This window comes from Chelonia mydas, chromosome 2 (assembly GCF_015237465.2).
Source record: "Chelonia mydas isolate rCheMyd1 chromosome 2, rCheMyd1.pri.v2, whole genome shotgun sequence".
In the NCBI taxonomy this organism is placed as follows: Eukaryota; Metazoa; Chordata; order Testudines; family Cheloniidae; genus Chelonia; species Chelonia mydas.
The window spans coordinates 30,489,790-30,502,047 of record NC_057850.1 but is presented as its reverse complement, the minus strand read 5'-3'; positions in this window follow the sequence as shown (position 1 = coordinate 30,502,047).

Genomic DNA, 12,258 nt, shown 5'->3' with positions numbered 1-12,258 from the left:
AAGCAATCACTCCACATCTGAACTTTCAGTCCTTGTCCTCAAAAGAAATCTGCACTATACCTTCAAAAGACAAGCTTGGGAGTTTAAATTCATAACTCTGCTAGACACTGTCAGACACACAGATGAATATAATATGTTGGGTAAGAGTCCACATGACCTTTGTAAAGGGAAGTCATGCCTCACCAATTTAGAATTTTTTGAGGGTTTCAACAAACACCAGGGCAAGGGTAATCCAGATTATATAGTATACTTGGATTTTCAGAAAGCCTTTGACAAGATCCCACACCAAAGGCTCTTAAGCAAAGTAGGGAGTCATGGGATAAAATAATGTCCTCTCATGGATCAGTAATTGTTTAAAAGATATGAAACAAAGGTAAGAATAAATAGTAAGTTTTCACAGTGGAGAGAGAGAAATAGTGGGATCCCTCAAGGAGCCATATTGGATCAATGCTGCTCAACATATTCCTTGATGATCTGGAAAAGAGCGTAAACAGTGAGGTGGGAAAGTTTGCAGGTGATATAAAATTACTCAAGTTAGTTAAGTCCAAATTTGAGTTTGAGGAGTAACAAAGGGATCTCACCAAACTGGGTGAAGGCAACAAAATGGCAGATGAAATTCATTGTTGATAAATGCAAAGTAATGCACATATGAAAACATAATCCCAACTATACATACAAAATGATGGGGTCTAAATTAGCTGTTACCACTCAAGAAAAAGATTGTGGAAACATTACACAGAGTTCTCTGAGAAGATCTGCTCAGTTGCAGCAGCAGTAAATAAATAAATAAAATAACACAATATTAGAAACCATTAGGAAAGGCATAGATGAAAGACAGAAAATATAATAATGCTACTGTATAAATCTATGTAATACCCACACTTTGAATACTGCATGCAGTTCTTGTCTCCCCATCTCAAAGAGGATTCAAGAGAACAGAAAAAAGTACAGAGAAGGGCAAGAAATAAGATTGGGATATGGAACAACTTCTATATGAGAAAAGATTAAAAAGACTGGCACTGTTCATCTTAGACAATAGATGACTAAGGAGGAATATGACAGAGCTGTATAAATATAACGGGGTGTTTGGGGGCCAGGTGATGTAGTGGTTGGTGTGCTTGACTTCTGGCCCGTTGTTTTCCTGGTCAAGGTGGCTCAGATTTTCAGGCAGCTGGGGTAGGAGGACCCAAGCCCTCCCACTTCACTGGGTCCCAGTCCTGGGACATGAGTGAGTTGATCTCTGAACAGGGAGCACTCCAAGCATGGAATCTAAATCCACTGCCCTGGTCTACTTTCTAGCAGTGTCCCTTCAGTTTGGGGAGAGGCCCTATAATCCAATTTGCTGGAGTGGCTTGCCTCCCATGGACCTTCTTGTGGATCTTGGGTGGCACCCTGCCTTGGTCCCAGGCTTCTTCAGGCATGGCAGACATAAGTTTGGTGAAGCTGAACCCCACAATGTCTCTAGGCTTCAGTCACCCACAGACCTCAGTTGCTGAAGACAACCAGTCTCTTCCCTGCCTTGGCTAGCAGGCTGGTGATCCTTCCATTTGGATACGGCAATAGCTGTCTCCAGGCTCTTCGCCCCCTCAGCCCTGAATGAGGCTTGGCTCTCTCCTTGTCTTCCCCCTCAGGCTTGGCACTGGTTGCAGGTATAACGAGGCAGGGCTAGCTGAGCCCAAAGCCTCTCCTTAACCCCTGCCGTGCTAGGGTAGTTTCTCCATTTCATCTCAATAAAATCATGAATGATGTGGAGAAAGTAAATAAGGAAGTGATATTTACCCCTTCACATAAGCACACATAAGAACTAAGGATCACCCAATGAAATTAATAGGCAGCCGATTTGAAATAAACATAAGGAAGTACTTCTTCACACAACACACGGTCAACCTGTGGAACTCATTGCCATGGGATGTTGTGATGGCCAAAAGTATAACTGGGTTAAAAAATAGATAACTTCATGGAGAATAGGTCCATCAATAGATATTAGCCAGGATCATTAGGGGTGCAGCCCTATGCTTGGGTTTCCCTAAACCTCTGACTGACTGCCAGAAGCTGGTACTGGATGATAGGGGATGGATTACTTGACAGTTGCCCTATCTGTTCATTCCCTCTGTAGCATCTGGCACTGGCCACTGTTAGAATGGGCTAGGTGAACCATTGGTTTGACTCAGTATGGCTGTTCTTATGTTCTTACTAAAAACATGAACTAAACAGAGACAGTCACAGGACTCTTTGCCGCTCTTACAGATCCAGACTAACACGGCTACCCCTCTGATACTAAATAGAGACATTGTTTTTTGGCTCATTACATCCTGCTGCCTGCTAATTTTTAATTGCCAGCTTCATTTGAAGTGGTCTCCTTCAGCATGTGTCAGCCCCTTATGCTTAACAATCTGTTCCAATTTGTATTTAGTTCAGACACTCTAGTTACCTTCCGCAGATTGGATGAAGTTCTCTGTGAAACTCAAAAGTGTGTCCCTTTCACCAACAGAAGCTGATCAATAAAAGATATTACCTCACCTATGTTATCTCATCAAATATCTGGTATTCATTTTTTCAGGTGCTAGATATATCTTCAGATTATTTGTTGGTGAGTATGGAATTTACCTGTTTTAGTTCTGCCCATCTCTCTCTGGAGTATAATTTTGAAATTGTCAGTTGCCCTTTATCTATGAAACTTTGAAGTTCATTAATAGGTGTCATGATCTCATCACAAAAATTGTTTTCAAAGAGAAAGAAAAGGAGAGTCTAATTAGTCTTTATCACAATTAATTAACCTCTGCTTAAACAGCAGAATTAATCAGCACTTTCACTCATTTGCTCAGGCTTTGAAAGCTCAGTATATGAGTTTATAACTTTTTTTTCATCACATTTGTAACAGAAAAGTCAGACGACAAGAAAACTAGGCTAAAGCCAGGTATTATCAGACATTCAGTAGTCATTTGTAGTGACGAAATATTAAACATTACAATGACAGTGATGGTAATAGCAGCACTTGTACCCACAAAAGATTTTTTTTAACTTGTGCCCATTGGAAGACAGATGTCTAGATACAGCCATTTTAAAATTTTGAACTTAAATGTTTTGGTTCAGAAAAACTGGACTTTATGTAGGCAATCCATAATCTAAATCTCTTTATAAAAATGGCTTTCATATTTGCCATTAGGAAGCACAGAACTGGACTAGGAGAAATCTACAATTGTTTTTTTCAGATTGCATAATCCAGTGTTGTTCAATTCAAAATCAATTTACACCTCAAGTTTGTATTTTAGAGCAAATGGACACTTACTCATACTTATTATAGCTTCATCATACCCACATCATATCTATTCTGTTCTATATATGTTCTTGTTCCACCCTCATTACTGTAATATCTGAGTACTTTTTTCACTAACATCTGTCATGTGTGGTTAGTTCTTTCTCTCATCCTTTCCCCAAAGGGATAATTTTGTGGGTTTTGTATTTTTTATTATGGTAGGGTTTTAATTTCTGGGATTTCTTTTAAATATACATATTACTTTGTGTCTGTATTAGAAAAGGCAAGTTGAAGAACTGTGCTTTCCATTTGGGGTGCAAGGTGGTGAGGTTTGTGATGGATGTTAGTTCCTGTGAGAGTTTGTTCCACAATCTCAGCCCTAAGAAAGATCTGTCTCCCATAGAAGCAAGCCTTACTCTCATGGTGGAAAGTTCCTTTGTACAAGAAGAGCAGAGTTGTCAACCACAGCCTTCATTCCAGAGCTCTAGGTAATATTTTAGATATGTTTGGGCCCTGGACATTGAACACCTTGAAGATAAGGACAGAGACTTTGAACTCAATTTGCTATTTCAAGGTAAACCAGTGTAGAGAGCCGAGGACACGTTGGATGTGCTTACAGTAGTCTGTGATGCTTAGGAGATGTGCCACAGTATTCTAAGCTAATTGGAATTTCCTACAATCTGAGGACTTCATACCCACTGTAGCCTATAGAATAGTTTTAGTTAAGAAATAAGTAGAAGTTAAGTTTTGTGCCTAAGTTAGCCTACGTGTAGAGCGTGGAAAACTGAATTGCTAGTGTGAGAAAGTTAGAGATAAGTTGAAGAGAGAGTATTATAAATAATAAGAGTTAGCAAGGACCTAAAGTTATGTTACCATTATGTTTTGGTTATAACTGATTTGAGCAAGATTTTTAATCTGTTTAAGAATTGTGAATATTTTAATAAAATACTACACTGATAATACTTTTAATAATAAATAATGTAAAAAGTAATAAAAATATCAAAATGTCAGTATGGTAAAAACTGTTTAATGTTCATTAGTATTATACTAAATGTTAATTAATATAATACAGTTAGTATAATAATGTTAAGTAGTATTATACTAACGTATAAAAGGAGTAGCCTTGCTGAGTTTCAAGAGAGCTCCAATTAATGTCAAAGGATACTGTTAGGTTCCAGAATTATAAGACTGAACTTCATTCTGTTCTCAGTAGACTGATCACCTATTGATACACTATTTCATCTTTACGTGGGAGGTATAATTGTAGTATTGTATAAGTGGTAATTGCTTTCCTGTTGGCTCAAATAATTATTTTTTATTTTTCAATAAAATGTACTTGTATCATGCAAAGTATTCTAGTGATTCTTTTCTAAATTTTTCAGTAACCGACCTAGATGCTCAAACCTGCAAACTAAGTTGAGTTTTATTGCAGACTTATCATTTAACAACTTAATATAAATTGAGAACATTTCAACATAACAGTTACAAAAGGTTACATCAGATATATTGTACTGGTGTAGTCCAAATGGGAGGTGACAGTGGTGTGAATAATTGAAGCCAGATCATCATCCATGAAGATGGAATGGAGTCTCCTAGCTGACCAGAAATGGTGGAAAGCATGACTCATGGATGCTGTTACGTGATAGTTTAGTGTCAGCAAGGAATCCAGGATCACTCCTAAACTACGGTCTGAATTGACCTATTGTGGGTGGGAACCTTCAAATAAAAGAGAAGGTGCTGTGGCTGCAAACTCTCCTAGTGCTTTCCTTTGTTCCACCAGCATCACCTCTGTTTTCCAAGGGTTCAGCTACAGCCAGCTGTTCTTCAACCACAAGCTTTTTTCATTTAATCATTGGATCATCTTGGAGATAGTGGCATGGTCATATGTGGTGAAGGATAAGTACAGCTGTGGTAACAACTGTACTTATCAGGAATGGTAACATACAAAAGCTAGTAAGAGAACACTTCGATCTTCCTGGACATTCTATAACAGATTTAAAAGTAGCTATACTTGAACAAAAAAATTTCAGAAACAGACTTCACAGAGAAACTGCAGAACTAAAATTCATTTGCAAATTTAACACCATTAATTTAGGCTTGAATAGGGACTGGGAGTGGCTGGCTCACGACAAAAGCAGCTTTGTGTCTCCTAGAATTGACACCTTCTCATCAGTTATTGGGAGTGGATTACATCCACCCTTGTATTGGCCCTGTCAACACTGGTTCTCCACTTGTGAGATAACTCCCTTCTCTTCATATGTCAGGATATAATGCCTGCATCTGTAATTTTCATTCCATGCATCTGAAGAAGTGGTTTTTTACCCCCAAATCTTATGCCCAAATAAATCTGTTAGTCTTTAAGGTGCCACAAGACTCCTCGTTGTTTTTGTGGATACAGACTAACACGGCTACCCCTGATACTTAAGTACAGGTGTGTGTCATCTGCACATTACTGGTACTTGAGTCCATGTTATCTTACCAGTTCACTTAATGGCAGCATATAGATGTTGAATAGGACAGGAGAGAGTAGTCAAGGAGAGTAGGACTCCACAAGTGTTGGGTATAATAGTGGAGATGCAGTTTTCCATCACTAGCCTCCCTGCTTGAAATCTTAGCTGGAAACCCTCTCTTGGTGGTAGCTCCCATGCTGTTTTGGGAGAAGAGGTCCCTCAGAACTTTTAGCCCAGGGGTGAGAGTACAAACATGGAATGTGGGAGGCTCCCATTTCAAATCCCTTCTCCCTATCAGATTGAGAGGGGATTTGAACAGCAAACTGCTACTTCTCAAGTGCATGCCTTAGCCAGTTGGCTAGAGGATATTCTACTGTGGGGCTCCCTCAGTCTCATCTGTTGAAATTGTTTTACTGTGGACAAATAATTTTTAAAAAGTCACTGGAGCAGGTGAATTGGATCGTGATCTGCCACATCCCAGGTGAGTGCCTTAACCATTGGGCTAAGAGTTAGGAGGCAGGCTCTTCCCCTTGTCCCAGTCATTTTGGGTAAATTCATCTGCAGGGCTGCAATCCAGTGAATGGGTTCAGAGGTTGCCTACTAGATTGGCCCTGTCAAATGAGTTAGGCAGAGAAACACCTATTTTCCCATGGTTCTTGCATCACTCTGGGGCTTAGGTGTCCAGACGCCTGGTGTAGGGCTGCAGTGTGCATGCTCAGAGGCAGGAACGCAGGTAGCTATGGAAATTTTCCTGCAAACATGTAGATACCATGAGTTTAGGTCCCTACAGGGTAGGGGGGATGGGCTGCTGAGGGTGTGCGTGAGACGTTAGGACCTGATTCTGGGATTTAGGTGCTGAAAGCTGCAGTTAGATGCCTAAGTCCTTTTCTGAATCTAACCCACATTGCCTAGCACAATGGAGTCCTGGTCCATGACTGGGGATCCTAGGTGCTAGGATAATAATAATAATAATAATAATTAATAAGTGTAAAATTCCATCAGGTAGGTCTCTCTCCCCACATCCAGTACAGAGGGAGGGAGGGAGATGGAGGGAGAGTGGGTCACGGATTTCTTTTTTGATTACAGAATGAAATATACCTATTTTTCTAAAGCTTTGAAATTTGTGCTCATCTGCCTTCCTACGTTATGATAGACGAGTAGCCTTACAAAGGTGGTTGTTGTGTTCTGTTGCAGATTTAAACAGTCAGGCATGCAATTCACTCAGAGAGAAAATCCTCCAGCTCCCTGAATAATTATGGTGAAGCCTACAACATTTTTTTCTGAAATTGAATGTCTGATCCCTTTTTTGCCTCGAAGAACCATTGAAATCAGCAAACATTGTGTTTGACTGTATTATATATTGCTATAAAGGTGATAAAACTAAGCGCTCAGCGAAAAACCATACAATTATCATTCCAGTTATGAGATGCTAATTTGACTTTTTAAAGCTAGAATTGCATAATTAATTTTAATTTTGGATGCTCCTCACATTTTTTCTTTCGACATTATCAGTGTAGAATTATAAGCATGATACTTTTCTCCCTTCAGCCATACAGTATCTTGAATAACAGAATTCTATTAGCATGAATATTCGGATTTTTCCAGATGGGTGCATTTGAAGAATAGTATCCACTGAATTTCAGAGCCATTTGGACTTCTTTCCAAATAAGCTGGGTGAAATTAATGAGGAGTGCTTCTTTTTGCCTGAATGGTTTCTTTAGTCAACAGATTGATTCGGAGGAGAGATTGTTTAAAAAGTTCTTTTGTGTTCTTACTTAATCTCATGTCGCCTCTTCAAACGGGTTTCTATATTAGAGATCCAGGACAATATGTAATAGCTAAAATATATGCACAAATAATTAAATTGAATGAAATAATATCATTGTGACATATTTCATATACTGTTATTGTAAGTAGTATTCCACCGTACTGTGAAAACAACATAGTACAGAGCCCAGATATATCTACTTCCTGAGGCTGAGGTTTACTGGAAACTTAAACAAAAAAATAACAAAATATAAACTTCAGCCTAGGATTTCTCCCCAAGCTCTTACTAAAATTTCCCTACAGGTCCTTCTCAATCAAGCTCTTAATTCCTTCTACCTCAGAGAAAAAATATCAGCCCCCTTATATTATGGATGCAGCTAAGAGGATTCACCAGCCAACATGAATTAGCAGTAATAACTCAACGTCTTAGTACAGGATTCTACCAGCTGATCTAAGAGTAACTTAGGGAGACTTAGTGATCTAATGGGGAGAGCAGTGGATTGGGATTCAGGAGATGGGTTCTATACCTAGCTTTGCCACTCTTGTGCTGGATGACCTTAGGGGCAAGGATGTTCACTTAGGTGCCACAGTTTCACACCGGTAAAATTGAGATAATGATACTTATCTCCTTTGTGAAGCGCTTAGAGATCTACTGATGAATAGCACTGTATAAGAACAATGAATCATTTTTATTGTTGTATTAATAGAAGAAAGACCTGCATCCTTATGCAGTATTCCAGAAACTGCTGTCTTGATGCACAAAAGCGGGGCTCAGATACACTCAATGAAGCCACAGCAGGTGTATAAGTATAACCAGTTTTATTGCCAAAATATAATAAGCTTTCCAGCCTTTATGCATTATTAAATATGTGCTTTTTAGCAATCAAGCAGGCAAGCAAGAATCAATGCTTACGCCCCTTCTGCTACGGATAGTCCCAGACCCACCAGCCTTGTCCTTGAGGGCTCGTAGCAGGCGCTGCTCCAGTGTGGAGAATTTCTGGGCACCCACAAGGCCAAGGTCCACAGGTGAGACTGTTCGTTAAAAGCTATTTTTATAGCCATTTTTATTATTATTATTATTTTTTAGGGGGCCTATACATCCACAAGCAGGCTCTGGCAGGAAACACTATTGCTTTTTATTTTTGCACTTAACATTTTTTGGGCCCCGCTTATCTCTTCACTTGTTTATTTAGTCGGAGTGGCTGCAAGCCAACCAGGCCAGTCAAAGCCAGTTCACGACTAGCTCCACCCGGACCATTTTGTAATAACAGGCCAAGGTAACTTGCTGTCAGTCCCAACACAGGTACATAGGTAAAGAACAGAGTAATGCCAATTTTGAACATGGCAATTTTCCTAATGCACATTTGAGGACTTAGGCCTGAAAGAGCCACAGGAACCTGATTAACTGCTACATGCTTATGCTATTGAATATTCAGCCTAATTATTGCTTTTACACTTAGAGCTCACATTGGAGAAATAGGAATGTGTGAATGATCCATCAGAGCTGTTGTCGCTAAAGTCAGTACGAGTCAGTCAGAATATCTCCAGAACCCTAAGAGAGTGGATGACAGAGTGGGGGCCCTGACGTAAGCCAAAGGTACTGTCCCGTTCTCTGGCCCTGCACTCTTCCCCTTGTTGATGTAGAAGGGGGATGAAGTCATAGCAATAGCTTCATGTGTCCCCCTTCGGGGTGTTGAGCAAAGAAGATCCAGCTCTAACATATTTATATGATAGATGTTTTCTTTTCTTCCATTGCTTGTTTTTTACCTTTTAAAAAACCCTGACCTTCCATAAAAAATTAAAGGTAGCAGATGCCAAACCTCACCAAAGTGAATTATTATTGAACATCTGCCTTCAACCTACATAAGGCAGGACATTCATATTTAAAGTTAAAAATCTGGGCCATCATTTAGTGTTTAACTTGTGCCACTGGTAATAAAGGTGAGAAAGAAGGCATGCAGATGTTCAGAACGGAGCGATAAGCTCCATTTTTATTGTTACTTTTTTGTTCAAACACTAGTAGTAAAGGATTGCTAAATTTAGTCATGCGGTACTCACCTAAGTAGTCCCATACATTTCTATGGCCCATGATTGAGTAGCCTTCAGACGGATTGCTCCCATGAGTAAAGCAAGCAGAAATAGACCTCATGTCTTTAACAGTTCTTTCCTTTCTTGGGAAAGAAGGGGTGGGAAGAATTAGCATCAGAACTGACCTCATTGTTTTGTCATTATACTTTCTGTCTTCATGTATGTTTTCATAAAAACAAGGGAACCATTAAGCTGAAAATCATTTCCCTTGTATTTAGCATCATCTTCATTTCTATGCCTTTAAGATGTTAGACTGGAATGTAAAGGTATTGGTGTCAGAATATACTCACCTAGTATATATTGTAGTTAAGACAAATTGGGATTGATGGCTTTTTCAAGCAATTTTAGATAGGAAAGGCTCTGTGATACATAATCCATATTTTAGTTTGCTTACTGCTCAAATCATTGTTTTGTTTGTTTTATAAATCACTTGCTACCTGCGTATCTGTGCTAGTTCTTAGGGTTGATGGTTAGCTATATGGCAAAGGAAGAAAGAATGTTCAACCCTATCAGCTCAATGCCATTTTCATTGGTGCTTAATACTAGAAGCTTTATTTGAAGCTAAATTTGCAGTCTAGTTAATAAACACATCTCTCTGTGTTTCCTAGGTCTCCTAAAGGTCTCTGAGTAACAGCCGTGTTAGTCTGTATTCGCAAAAAGAAAAGGAGGACTTGTGGCACCTTAGAGACTAACCAATTTATTTGAGCATGAGCTTTCGTGAGCTCTAAAGGTCTCTGTCTCTGCTCTATGAACACATTTAGTGTGATGCCAGAACTGCACAGGAAATTAGAGTTACCATCTTCACCAAATAATTTTTACTCCAGTTTTAACACAGAAAATTTCAGGTGAATGGAGAAGGCAAGCCAGTCCTTTTTACTGTCTCCTCCCTGCTACCATAATGAAGCAACTTCCCATACTTTTCCATTCTACAATATAAGATCTCTTCCCTCCCTTCACAGCTTGCTCTAATATTGGGCTCCTATATCGCCTATATTTAATCCAAATGCTAAACTAGATATCATTAAAAAGAAAAGGAGTACTTGTGGCACCTTAGAGACTAACCAGTTTATTTGAGCATGGCTATGCATCCGATGAAGTGAGCTGTAGCTCACGAAAGCTCATGCTCAAATAAACTGGTTAGTCTCTAAGGTGCCACAAGTACTCCTTTTCTTTTTACGAATACAGACTAACACGGCTGTTACTCTGAAACTAGATATCATTGTTGTCATTGTTTATGCTACAGTGTTGGTCACCAATATGAGAACCTAGCCAGATTAATTTCAGAGTAGCAGCTGTGTTCGTCTGTATCCATAAAAAGAAAAGGAGTACTTGTGGCACCTTAGAGACTGACAAATTTATTAGCACATGTTCTAATAAATTTGTCAGTCTCTAAGGTGCCACAAGTACTCCTTTTCTTTCTAGCCAGATTAAATAACTTGAACCTGATGTAGTTGCATACGTACATAACCAAGTCAACTAGCAATAGTTGCAAGCATTCTGTCTATCAAATGGATCAGAATACAATAACATGACTGCTCAAAAAGATGCAGCCTTCAGAAACATTTATAATTGAACAAGATAATTTTGTGACAATCCCTGTATTATAGCCTCCTTATGCACTCCTTTGCTTGGCTTACTCCCGCACTTTTTTTGTCTCAAATTTGCCTGTGCCACCTTCTTCCATGGTTAACTCCATTGTATGTCAAATCATTACCTTCTGGAAGAGAGGCCTGATTCTTCATTGCCCTCCACCTTGTTCATTGATGTCAGAGCAAAGTGGGTGCAAAACACCACTAAATCAAAATGGAAATTTTCACTCACTTTGCGCTCATTTTGCACAGATGTAATTGGCTTCACAAGGTGAAAGGCAATGCAGAATGTGACCCAACTTGTCCACTATATTATGTGCTTGAATCTGTTTTTCCTCAAGAAATTTATACGTATATACAAAGTACATAGAAATAGTGAACTACAAAAAGAAGGACCTCATCACTTCTGTATCGACTGATTACAAAATTTCAGGGAGTACTTTGTTTGTTTCTATGTTTAGAGGCAGGGGTGAAGGGAACAAACAAACTGTGATGGTATCCCTGGGGTGCAGCCTGGGACTGTGGGACCACTGTGTCCCTTTAACTCTCCAGCCTGGGCCGTCTCTCATAATGCTTTGCTAGTGACAAGCAGCAAACCTCTCCAGGCACTGTGATCACTCAGCAGTACAGCACATGGAGCCCCACCCCCAGCTAGATTGCATGAATGCTCTCAGAGCCACTCATGAATCACACAGCGAAAGGCACCAGCCAGATCTCCCCAACCCCCAACCTTGTGCCTCAGGAATATGCTGTCTTGCACTGCTCAAGACGAACGGTGCAAATTTATTAATTAGTTCACCACTTCATCAATGGAAAGTGGATATACACTAATCTTTGCAAACCTGAGCAGATTTACTACACGCTTCTGTCAAACTCACTGGCAAAGATAAACAGTAAAACAAATGTATTGACTACAAAACAGATTTTAAGTGATTATAAGTGATAGGCAAAAAATCAGAGTTAGTTACCAAAATAAAATATAAGCACATAGTCTAAACTCTCAACCCTATTAGACTGAGCTACATCTAGATTAAGCAGTTTTTCTCACCCCGCTGGATATTGCAGTCGTTAATATACAGGTTTGTCCCTTAAATCTGGGCCAGTCTCC